At 35.6% G+C, this 10,361-nt stretch overlaps 1 long non-coding RNA gene across 1 annotated transcript in view; it reads right to left on the bottom strand.

The window, feature by feature from the left end:
* Positions 1-10,019, bottom strand: part of LOC136853395 (uncharacterized) — a 305,968-nt gene extending 295,949 nt beyond the window's left edge. The window contains exon 1 of the long non-coding RNA XR_010857446.1: positions 9,836-10,019. This is a non-coding gene — a long non-coding RNA (uncharacterized lncRNA). The remainder of the gene's footprint in view (positions 1-9,835) is intronic.
* Between the last annotated feature and the right edge of the window lie 342 nt (positions 10,020-10,361).

The raw sequence follows: 10,361 nt of genomic DNA, 5'->3' as shown, positions 1-10,361 counted from the left end.
AATTTTTTTGCTAAAATGAGGATGGCAGGCCCCTCTCACATAATGGACTGATTCAAAGAAAACAAGTTTGCTGTCCCTTCAGTCCATTTTACCTAGAGAAAAGCACAGATATTCTAAACAAGAAAGAGGTTTTATAATGCCGGCAAATAATGACATTCAATCAACATTGTTAAATTATTAAACAGCAGCACTCTCCAGCATCTATATATCATACTTCTGCTAGAGATTGATTCCTATGGAATCTGATCCTCATCAGGAACAGCCAAACAGGCGCTATAGTCAACATTTTTATTCCACTGGGACGTTTCGGCTTTAACACACTAAGCCATTTGCGACCTAAAATAGAGGCAAAGCACCAAAACATAAAACTTTATACTAGTAAAATACAAAATCAAAGAACGGTCGCACTCGAGAATAATTTTTTATATACTGCGTTACCATAAAAAAAACACTACTCAGAAAAGAAAACATAGTGACTTAAAACTAATACAATTCAGTGAATTACAATAGTCAATAAAACTAAGAAAAACACACTAAAGACAAAACGAAAAAAAGTCAAATAAAACACAGAACTAAGAAACAGTAAAAAAGACAAACAAACACGAAAAGAAAAATTACACAATAGATAAATTAGCCCAATGACTGGAAAGCGAGAGGGGATAGAAAATCAGTAGATTATAAACAACGGAAAGGAAGACTGATCTTGGGTGAGTTGTGGCTTAAGTCTGTGAATATATATAGCATCTAAAATCCTTAAATCAGACAATACTGAACAAGAATCGACAATTTTAAAATCCCTTATACTAAGTCTTGCCTGGTTGCATCTGCTGCAATGTTCACGGATGGAATAAGACTGCTGCTTGACTGCTAAGTCTCTCTCTACCTGTCCTGTCACTGATCCCTGCATGCTGGCAGTGTCTCGTGCTGTCTGATTTAAGGATTTTAGAATCTATATATATTCACAAACTTAAGCCACAACTCAACCAAGATCAGTCTTCCTTTCCGTTGTCTATAATCTACTGATCCGATCTCGCTTTTCAGTCATTGGGTTAATTTATCTATTGTGCAATTTTTCTTTTCGTGTTTGTTTGTCTTTTTTACTGTTTCTTAGTTCTGTGTTTTATTGGGTGTTTTTTGTCTTCATTTTTTCTTAGTTTTATTGGCTATTGTAATTCACTGAATTGTATTAGTTTTAAGTCACTATGTTTTCTTTTCTGAGTAGTGTTTTTTTATAGTAACGTAGTTTATAAAAAATTATTCTCGAGTGTGACCGTTCTTTGGTTTTGTATTTTACTAGTATAAAGTTTTATGTTCTGGTGTTTTGCCTCTATTTTAGGTCAACAATGACTTAGTGTGTTAAAGCCGAAACGTCCCAGTGGAATAAAAATGTTGACTATAGCGCTTGTTTGGCTGTGTCTGATGTATATCATACTTGTTCTGCAACTGGCCACGAAAATTCACGATGAATTAACTTACGACACCGTACCTTTTGTATTGTAAATAAATACGAATGGCATATAAAACTTAGGCCAAGGACCAAAAGCTGAGACCTATGAGATCAATCAGCGTTGTAAAGGAAATTGAGCGTGAAGAGGTTTTATATACGGAACAGGTGGAAAATCTCGCAGTTGCACTATGAAGCAAATGTTAGGAGAGGGTGGAAAGTAAGATGGAAGAAAGAGAAAATTGGCGCTACTTTGGTTTGTTAACCACGCGTCACCTCCGAGGTGCTAGTACTAAACATGGCGGAAGACACCGTGTATAGTACTCGCCCTTCGGGAATCAAAGTATTATATACACCCATTTTCATATTGTGTGGTCGACAAATTATATTAATAAACGATATCTTTGATCGCCGAGGGGCTAGTACTAAACACCGCGTCCCATTGAGCTTCCGCCATGTTTAGTACTAGCACCTGGGAGGTGACACGTAGATAACAAGCCAAAGTGGCACACAGAATATGAACGTAGGTACAGTGAAAGGAATGAAAAGGGGCTGCAGCTTGAGGCCGAATGGACGCTGCAAATGACCTCAAGTAATGCTGAACAGTGCACCGCGTGAGGTGCACCGACAGCCAAAACCGTAACGGGGTTCTGGATAAATAAACCCCCACTCCTCAGTTCTGCTTGGTAGAACTGCAAATGCTACACAAGAAAAATGAGCGTATATCCTAAACTTCATAGCGGGTAATAAATTAGGTTACGTCTTGCTCTAAACCTTCCGATCAACTTCAATATGAAACCCGAAAGACTGTTTAGAAAACTGAAGCCAATAAAAATATTACAATACTTCTCCTTTTTTAAACTGTGTATGTCAAAGAAAACATTTTCATAGTCTACACAAACGTTTTATATATATATATATATATATATATATATATATATATATATATATATATATATATATATATATATATATATATATATATATTTATATATATATATATTATTTATATATATCATAAACTGAAACCGGTCAGATTTAAACACAGTTATTTATATATACATATTCATAGATATAAACACATATATATATATATATATATATATATATATATATATATATATATACAGTATATGCAAATCTATATTCAATTTTCTCTAATTTTTTTAGACTTCTTTCCTCTGGGTATCAAAAAGTTTAAAACTCAAGAACAGTTATAGCCATTAAATCCATAACCATCTCCAAAAGCTTTATCCATAATTTCTCTGTGGTAGGAAAAATGTACCTCACGGATTTTCAAAGGATGAGTTTTATTATTAATTTTTTTTACAGAAAAAGAAATAAAGTCAAGCATACAGGAACGTATATTCGTTAACAATTGAAAAAACCTGGCAGAAACAAATGTTTTAAAACAATCCAATGAAATAAAAAAAATCTTATTTGAATAAATCTTTCAACTGAACTGGAACTAAAATGCAAAAAATTTGGTCTGATGACGGGATCCTGTGAAAATACAAAGCGTAATGGCAATGTATGAATTTAAACAAATAAGTAGGTAACATTCTTACTAACGGCACACACACTATAGCTAATGGTATTATGCCAAAAACTAGTTGAAATCCCGTGACTTTTATGAAATGCTGCATAATAACGAATCTGTGGAAATATTTAAGATTGCATTCTCGTTCTCCATTTATTTTTCATTTCAGGCAATGGTGTGTCGGGCAACACCACTGATGAAAAATTAACAGACAGACATGACAAAAAACTAGATGTACAGAATAGATTTGATTATAAATCCTGAGAACACATAATGATGACGCGAAAATTTTCACAGAATACATAATGATCAACACCTAACGCACCCAAATGTTAATAACAGACTAAATAGATAGAACTATTTTACTTTTACATCTCTGCTGACTGGAATTTTCGGTAAAGATTCTGCGTTAACAGCCTTCAAGAGTAGGCTACCTACTTTTGTAGGGATGGGCTTTAGCATGGGTTCTCAAGAAACCATCCATCCTTGTCTAACTTAATAATGAAATGTCATTCCAAGATGGGCTAGGTATAGAGTAATATGAAAACAGGATGAGCTAAGGTTTGGGCTATTCCAGAAAGATCTGGTTCCCATCATTGTTTGTACACATTTACCTCTCATATTCTATTTTAGAATAATCAAAGGAAGACCAAGTACAGCAGTTATAAACAACTAGGCTAGGCAAGACGGCCAAAATATCTTTTTCAGCATGAGGATATGTCAATTATGCTAAATTTGCCTACACTAATGCACTTAACTTCCTACCTAAAGATGTGTATGGCCCAAGTTTATAAAATACCAATTTTGCTTCGTGATGCATTATTCTCAGTTCAAATACTAACTGCAGCCTACTGCTTGCTTAGTGTACGTGAAAAGAACCTTACTCAGTTATTCGAATTGACCAGTGGCACAAATCCTTCCTTAAAAGCTCAAGGTAAGCGTTAAGCAGAAACAAGGAAGGTGCCAGAGCCGCTCCCCGGATTAGGCTAGTGAAGGTTAGGTTAGGATGTATCCTTGTAAATACTACTGGCATAATTTTTAGGCTACATAAAGACTCGGGGTACTAAGCCCTACCAGTTAAGTTAAAAGCTGGGCCCTTGGTTAGGTTAGGTCAAGTTACGGTGCATCCTGTGAATAACATGAAAACATTTTGCTGCGGATGTTTTTTCTGATGTTCATAAATCCTGAGAATACATAATAATGACGTGAAAATTTTAACAGTCAAAACATAACGCGCCAGAATATTAACAACTGACTAAATAAATGGAACTATTTTACTTTTACATCTCTGCTGAATGGCGTTTTCAGCAAAGATTCTGCATTAATAGCCTTCAAGAGTAGGCTAGCTCTACAATTGCAGAGAGGGGCTTTGGCATGGGTTCTTAAGAAACCATCCATCCTTGTCTAACTTAATAATGAAATGTCATTCCAAGATGGGCTGGGTAGAGACTACTATCAAAACAGAATAAGCAGCAAAGGTTTGGGTTATTCCAGAGAGATCTGGTTCCCGTTATTGTTTGCACATTTACCACTCATGTTCTATTAGAATAATCAAAGGAAAACCAAGCACAGCAGTTATAAATAACTAGGCTAGCACGACGGCCAAAAATATCTTTTTCAGCATGAGGACATGTCAATTATGCCAAATTAGACTACAGTAATGCACTAAACTTGCTACCTAAAGAAGGGTATGGCCTAAGTTTATAAAATACCAATTTTGTTTCATGATACATTATTCTCAGTTCAAATACTAACTGCAGCCTACAGTTTGCTTAGTGTACATAAAGGCTCGGGGTACTAAGCCCTACCAGTTAATTAAAAAGCTGGGCCCTTGGTCTGGTTAGGTTATGTCAAAATGAATCCTATGAATAGCATCAAAACATTTTACTGCTATCTCTTGTCTTTCTCATGGCGTTTACTGATTATATATGAACTAGTCGGCTATCGATGTCTACATAGTCATTATACTACTTTTCACGTTCAATATCAAATATTCAAGGCTAGGCAAGAGTATATATTCTATTTATGTACTACTAAGGGTACAACTTCCAAACTGCCATACTGACTCCAAAGACTTCATTTTTACAAGTGCACTTTTCGCTAAAATATTGGTTATAATCAATAAATGTATTACCATTAGCTTAAGCATATCTTGATTTTCAGTTTTCATGGTGATGAATGAAATATCTAGACCCACTAGTTAGAGGAGCGCACATTAAGATCCTGCATTGGCACCAAGGAAGTGGGTCTGATGTCTAGCACGCTCAACATAAAGATAATTTAAAACTGGGGATTTTGACAGTAATATATATATATATATATATATATATAATATATATATATATATATATATAATTTAGGCAGAAGGCCAAGCACTGGGACCTATGAGGTCATTCAGCACTGAAACAGGAAATTGACGAAAAGGGTTTGAAAGGTGTAACAGGAAGAAAACCTCGCAGTTGCACTAGGAATCAATTGTTAGGAGAGGGTGGAAAGTAAGATGGAAGAAAGAAATATGAACGGAGGCGGAGTAAAAGGAACGAAAGGGGTTGCTGCTGAGGGCCGAAGGCACGCTGCAAAGAACCTTAAGTAATGCCTACAGTGTACCGCATGAGGTGCATTGACGGTACTAACCCCCTGCGGAGAATAAGAGAAATGACCAAAAGCCATAACACTTCGGCAAATGCAGTTGGGTCAAAAAATTATTATGTAATTTTCCAGTCAAAAAATTATTACATAATTTTCCAAAGTAACAAAACTACGGGATGAAATAGGAACTGTGGATCAACAGTGCTAAGGCACAAAAAGGAGGTAAACGTGTTTTTTTTTTTTTTTTTAATTTGCATTATTTCATGGATGTAAATTTACCAAAATTTTCTAGAAAGCAAATGATAATGAATTCTTTTACGTGCACGCCGTGTTTCAGTTTATAACAAACGGTTGCTTTGGGTAAGGAATAGCATTGAACATAATTACTTGGATATTTTAATTTTAATTCAATATTTCTTCAAAGGATACTAAACTTTTTGTTCACATAAGACAGAAATGTATTTCAGTGTTTGAGGTATTATGTTCACTAATATTTATTTTTTATTATAATTAATTCCCTTTAATAATCTTCAGCCAAAATAATGGCAAGTGTGTTCTTGGTCAACTACGACCATTGCCTATAAAACATGACTTGGATTCAGAACTTAACGTATTGTTTCTAAAGGGTTCGCAAATATCTAGGATCTAGTAATTCATTAAAATGAAGTCGAATTTTTATCAGTTTCCAATACACGAGCAAACATGGTCAGGCATTCTCTGCAGTGAACCACGTTTCTTGCTTTGCTAACTCTTTATCATCACGTGATTGCCTCGAAGTTACAGATGCGTGATTCTTTTTTTGACAAAAGAAAATTCCATGCATAAAAAGCAAATAAAATTACTAGCTTCTGGAAATATGTTTGGAAACATGTTTTATATATATATACATATATATATATATATATATATATATATATATATATATATATATATATATATATATATATATATTATTTAAAAACGTAAAAGGAAGGTTAGGATACTTAGCTTAAATCGTTGTTACTCAATACTGTTAGGGTAGGCTTGTGACCCATCAGGTTAGAGCCGTAGTGACACCATGCCTTTCATTTTTTTTTTTTTAATTGCAGTGATAATGTTTACCACCACACATTTCACTTTATACTGGCAATCAGCTGATAAAATGGCTGTTCACTACGTCACAGTGAAGTGTATGTTTCCGGCAGATTTAGCACAACGTCACCTCTTCTTCTTCTTCTTCTTTTAACGTGCTTTTATTCCCATTTTTGTATGGGGCAATCGTGAAAAATAAGTAATTAAGCCTGACCCATTTTCTTCTCGTTAAGAAAAATGACTGGCTCTTAAAATTTCTGTTTTCATTTTAAGTAGTGTAAGAAAGCAAACGTTATAATTAATCTGAGGATAATGATCGTGCATTCTATTTAGAAACACTACACGTTCATATAATTAAAAACTACACATTTGTTTCAGCTAATTTCCGAGAAAATAAAACATATTCCACTAAACAATGCGTAGGGTTATCGTTCTTTGCCTGTGTTATGTGGCCCATTATCTGGACAACACTCGCCACTCAGAACTACTTAATAATCCAGGTTTCTCATTTCCCGCTCAAATCTTCCGTCGTAACAACACAAACTTCGATATGATGTGGGTAAGTCGCGTGTGGGGTGGCTGCCTTTTGCAGTCCACCAGATGGCTGACTCTTATAGTATTAGCTCTTAGAAGCGAAAAATGCTTTCAAAATATACGTTACATATGTATATATACATACATACATACATACATATACGTGATAGCTACGGAGAGGTATTCATTTATTAATCACTGATAACGGTGGTTTTCACTCTCTTCGACTCTAGCCAAATGCCTCTAGAAAACCGCCGTGGACACAACCACTTCTGCAACCCGGCACAGCGTTATGGTGTCCAGCATTACAATGTGCTCGACTAATGTCCTCGTTACGACAGTTTTGACCCTTATGCTACCTACGCCCATATGACTTAAGTGAACAAATTTGTAAGAATTTCTTTCCCATATGTACACAGCTCGTTTGTGACTGGCCACTAAAGATCGATCCTAAACATACAAATTCCAAGTTTCAGAAAATATAAATTTTCTGAATGTAGGAGTTTCTTTCGCTTTCGTCATAAAAAGTTGTGGAATTTTGAAACAATTCAGATACAAACTTAAACCATGGCTTGGTTTAGAAACAACAATGAACAGCGTCTATGGCCACCTGGTGTAGCAGCTTTTATCAATTATAATTACCCTTGCTTGTAGGTTATTCCCAAAGCATAGTGAATTGGATATCACAATATTTGTGGTTCAATGTTTAATTATAAAAAGTGCCACGCGTAAATAAGATAAAAGTTCATTATATATATATATATATATATATATATATATATATATATATATATATATGTGTGTGTGTGTGTGTGTGTGTGTGTGTGTGTGTGTGTGTGTGTCTGTGTGTGACCAGTAGAGTCTATAAATACAAACATACATACGGTGCTATTTTGGCTTGTTATCTAGCGTCACCTACTCCGAGGTGCTAGTACTAAACACCTTATGGTAAATGTAAAGTAAACGGCCGCACGAAGATATCGTTTATTAATATAATTTGTCGACCGCACAATACAGAAAAAAAAATGGGTTTATATAATACTTTGATCCCAGAGGGGCTAATACTAAACACGGCGACCCAAGGAGCTTCCGCCATGTTTAGTACTAGAACCCCAGAGAAGGTAGCGCGTAGATAACAAGCCAAGGTAGGATCGTACGTATGTACAGTATGTATAGACTCTACTGCTCACACATATATATGTGTGAACTTTTATCTATCTATCTATCTATATACAATATATATATAATATACACGAATGAAATTTTAATATCCACAATATCCCCTTAATGTTTCGATTTCTTTACCCTTCCTGGTTGCATGTGTCACTACAAAGCCTAAGATAATAATGAAGCAAATGAAGACCTTAAGATGTCCTTAGCAGGATTCGAACCCACACCGGGGCCTTCAGGACGAGGTGACGTTAACCATCGGACCATGAAGACTGGTGTAAGTCTAATCCTGCTCATACATACATGCATCTGTCCAATTGTCTGGGGAATATCACATCGTTCTGATAATCCAGGTGCAGGTTCGAATCCCACTACAGAGGCAAGAATTTCTTCATTTAGTTTTTCATTTGCACCTTGGGCTTTGTAGTGACAAACGTATCCAGAATGTGAGAATAAATCGAGAAACTGGGAGAACATGGTTATAATAAATACATATATCATACACACACACACACACATATATATATATATATATATATATATATATATATATATATAATTATATATATATATAATGTAGGTATGTTATGCAAAAACAACAATTACACTTACATATACAAATATGTATATATATCCATATACACATATTTACACAATATATATATATATATACATGGATGTGTATATATGTATGTAAATATACATATACTGAATATACTTGCAAAAATATAAAAAATAGTTATATAATAATGCCTTTTCCCCAGCTGGATGTAAGGCACCAGAAAGATGCAGCCTCATCACGTGTTAAGGCCACCACTAACCTGCGCAGTTATGCCTGCACAGTGCACAGTCTGCCTGTGCAGGCATAACTGAGCAGACATAACTGAACGTTTGCGGCGGCCTTTTAGGTATCGGCTGATCACCTCACTGCTCTTTCTTAGCCTAACAGACGCTTGTACGCCCTTATAGCTGGGTAGATCGGTGGTAGCCCAGGCATGAACCACAACCCTAGCAAACATGAGTCATGCACTCAATAACTCTGCCAAGGGGCCCTCTACACACGTGCAAACATAAAATCGAGTGCAAACGTATAATATTTTGTGATCGTCACTTCCTTGACAGGGGAAATTGGCGTATTAGATTAAAATGACCTTAATCCGGAAAAATCTGTAACTTGACAGTCCCTTAGCACTCAAATTAACAATATACAAAACCTCAAAATTAGATCAACTAAAAGACGTCCGCTAATACACCCGATTTTAATTTAGGCTAGGTTAGGCAGACAAACCAACCAACAACATAACGGCATTCCCTTTCAGTTACGTCTAATAGTTCTCTGCAAGATTCATTAATACAGTTTTCTGGCGTTGTCAATAGCTTACATTAAAGTAATTTGAATCTCGGATCACAATATAACGACCCAGGAAGACTGAAAAACGGGGTTAGATGGAAAACGTTCTACTTATTGTCACTCATCTGGTGCCTACCTTGACAACATGGCAGTCAAATCGCTACTCCACCACCTCAAAGACCGTTTGGTAAGTAAGCCTACTGTATCTGTTCCTCGGTATCTTCTTCATTATTGCCAGGCGGTGCTCTTAAAGGCTTTATTTTAACTTGTATCACTCAAATTTCACAAAACCAAATCCAAAACACGCGGAAACGATAACATTGAATGCTAAGCTCACAACGTCTTCCCCAGAGTTTACCCTGGTCTTGGTTTACCTCCGTGTCTCGTTTAGACGACGAATCTGATTGGCTGATACTGAACCTAGCAACAGTATCGTTAACAACGTTTTGTATTGGTAATTCGAGTTGTGCTGGTTTTACGTAATGACGATTTGTGACGAACGGTTATACTATAGCTAGACATTTCTGCCCGTTATATCAAAGCAATTATTTTAAATCCAAGATCAGCAGGTCGTTGGGCGCATGCCAGTGGTGATATGTGCTTGAGGTTTTTGGAATTTGTTTTATGTGATATGCTGTTTATGGATGCATTACCACAGAAAG

This window comes from Macrobrachium rosenbergii, chromosome 27, assembly GCF_040412425.1.
Source record: "Macrobrachium rosenbergii isolate ZJJX-2024 chromosome 27, ASM4041242v1, whole genome shotgun sequence".
Lineage (NCBI taxonomy): Eukaryota > Metazoa > Arthropoda > Malacostraca > Decapoda > Palaemonidae > Macrobrachium > Macrobrachium rosenbergii.
This window is presented reverse-complemented; position numbering and strand designations above follow the sequence as displayed.